The sequence below is a fragment of the Erythranthe guttata genome, chromosome 8, assembly GCF_056151865.1.
Source record: "Erythranthe guttata isolate IM_541 chromosome 8, IM_541, whole genome shotgun sequence".
NCBI lineage: Eukaryota > Viridiplantae > Streptophyta > Magnoliopsida > Lamiales > Phrymaceae > Erythranthe > Erythranthe guttata.
In genome coordinates, this window is record NC_142540.1 from 9,069,501 (window position 1) to 9,072,240 (window position 2,740).

The 2,740-nt window shown below is 34.1% G+C and overlaps 1 long non-coding RNA gene across 2 annotated transcripts; it reads right to left on the reverse strand.

Moving 5' to 3' along the window:
- Positions 1-779: 779 nt before the first annotated feature.
- On the reverse strand, positions 780-2,202 carry LOC148768471 (uncharacterized). 2 transcript variants are annotated; one of them, XR_016032845.1, is made up of 4 exons: positions 1,816-2,202; positions 1,654-1,709; positions 1,368-1,453; positions 780-968 (listed from the first exon to the last, which is right to left on the reverse strand). It is a non-coding gene; the product is annotated as an uncharacterized LOC148768471 (long non-coding RNA). The 2 variants fall into 2 exon arrangements; XR_016032844.1 differs by having other exon boundaries at positions 791-965; positions 1,816-2,193.
- Positions 2,203-2,740: the final 538 nt, after the last annotated feature.

The following is a 2,740-nucleotide window of genomic DNA, read 5'->3' on the forward strand; positions in this document are numbered from 1 at the left end:
TTCGTGTTCCATGAGTTAATGAAGGCACGATGTGGGGCTGTATTTGGCGATTGTAGCATGCAACCTACGAGTATTATTCATCGGGTCAAGTCTCTTCTTCGATCGGCTACAGTTGGCTTCAGTTGGCTTTAGATATCACATAGTGTCGGACAATTGGGACCATACTGAGTTTTAGCACGGATAGTGCCCAAAACCGATCCATGTAGTCTAGTAAATTGTCTAGCTCCCCGGGTACAACTACTGCGCACCTCGACTCCTCGTCGAGACAATACTCCTCCCACCCATACAAGAACCGCTTGGAGAAGGAGACAAATGATGCACTACTAGAAAATTGCCATTTAGCAACGGAACAATCTGTCGCGAATTGGCCAAAATCTGTCGCTATTGAGTATTTAGCAACGAAAATGGTCCGTTGCTGAATAAATCGCTAAAAGGCGCGTCGCTAAAATTTGCTACGACTATATATTATCCGTTGCTACATTTAGAAACTGAATAATCCGTCAATAATGACAAACAATGACGTCGCTAAATCCGATCCACAAACGCAATATATTGCGTCGCTAAATCCATTTATCCGTCGCTAGTTGAAACAAATTTTCTTATTAGAAAGAGATGTATCCTTTACTAAATCCGTTACAAAACTCTGTCAAACGAATAAAAAAAATATTTTTTAAATACACCAATACCATATATATGGTATTGATGTATTTAAAAAATATATAAATATATATTTTAATATAAATTGAACATAAACAAATTCAACGAACACTATATTAAATTTTCGTTAAAATTGTAGTAACATATAAAAAATAGAACACATAGTCAAAACTAGTAATTGCAATCCTATTCTTCATTTACATCTTCTCTCTTCATCTATTCTTCATTCTTACATCTTCATTTCCTTTTCCATCAACTTGTATATCTCAGACGTGTCATCTAAATAGTACCAGCGTCTTATATTTAGCCTGCTATAATAGAAAAATGTAGTAGTAAATATATACATCCACAAAATTCAAATCTTATAAAATGAATGAGTTGACAAAGATGAATATTATTTCTAAAAGTTAAAAAGAAATGTCACTTATGCTCCTAAAATTATGCAAATCAATTTTACTAGCAGAATACATAAGAACAAAGATGGAGTCACTTAGGAGAAACCACAAACAAAAAATAAAATTGAAGTGCTAATGCATGTAGTTTTTTAAGATATACCTGAAGTATCTTCTTAACACAAGTAGGATGCATGCCAAGATACAATCAATGTTAAAAAAATGGAAAAGGGAAAAACGTATAAAAAATTTAATTATGGACCAGCCAGAATTCATACCACATAATAAACTAAAAAAATGTAATGCATTGCATTTTACCTTTCTGCACTTTTCTAGTCCAAGCATTTATCCCGCAAACCACCAGTTCTTCCTTGTTATGATACTTGGATTTCTTTGAAACGTAACTTCAAGGTTGAAGAAGAGAGAAGACGTTAATTAATGGTCATTAATAAAATCAGCAATTCAGTCAATATGTGCAACCAACTAACTAGTTTATTTGCTACTGTGCAACCTAAAAATGCGTGGGTGAAATATTAATATGCTACAACAGCCCATTTACAGTCTAAAAATGAGCAAATTAACAAATCAAGCACAAAGTTCTTACATTGAATCTGGAAGTTCTCAGCAATTAGACTTTGATCTCCATCAAACATTTGGTACCTACCCATGAGCAATTAAACTGGATCTTAGAATTTATTCGGCACAAAAATAAGAAATTAAATAGTAAATGTATTTAAAATTATCTATTGAATCAATTCACTGGTACCTGTACATATGAAGGCTGTTAGAGAAATCACTGAAAATTCCTCTCCATAAGTTCTTTTTCACATATGTGCCCTGCTTCTTTCCCTTCCTCTGCCTCTGCCTTATCCGATAGAACCGACACGGCCTCGTCTCGCGGATTCGTGATAATAAATATAACCCATTATCTCGACAAATTGGATTTTTTTTTTCTTCTCAATTTCGTTTGAGCCAATACTCGAGAGAGAAAGTTTTGTTTGATTGCAAATGAATGGTTAAGAATCGATGGCAGTGGAGTTGAAAATGCAAGGCGGCGCCAGATCTAGGTATTTGAGGGCGAGAGAAATATTGAGTGGAGAAGGTTAGGGTTAATTGGGGTCTTCATTAAGTAATTAAGAGGGAAATGAAAAATAAAATACGCAAAAGAAACAGGATAATAGGGAAATAAAAAGGTTTAGTATATATTTAATAAGTTTATTTTATATTTCATTGAAGATTAATTATTAAACAAAGATTACTGCTATATAAATCTTACTATCAAACCGTAAATAGTTTATGATAGAATTGATGATGTAAATTTGAAACTATTATTTAATTTGTTAATATTTTTATCCATGAATATATAATTAGAAACGGAGGATCTTATGTCGCAATGTTACGTTGCAAATTATTTATGACAGCAACGGATCTCCTATCCGTCGCTAACGTTTGTCACTGCGATTAAAATTTAAGAGTAAAGGGACGTTCTTGTCTTCCTTCGCTAATTATGTCGCTAAACATTCATTTTAGCAACGAATTAGTTGTCCGTCTCTAATGTCCGTTGCTAAATGGCAATTTTCTAGTAGTGATGAGACTTACTGGGGTTGAAGTTTCTCTGGCATAGCTACGGACATGTAAGGTCGTGCTGGAATAAACTGGACCCGACCGAACTACCTCAAGACTTTGTCAGG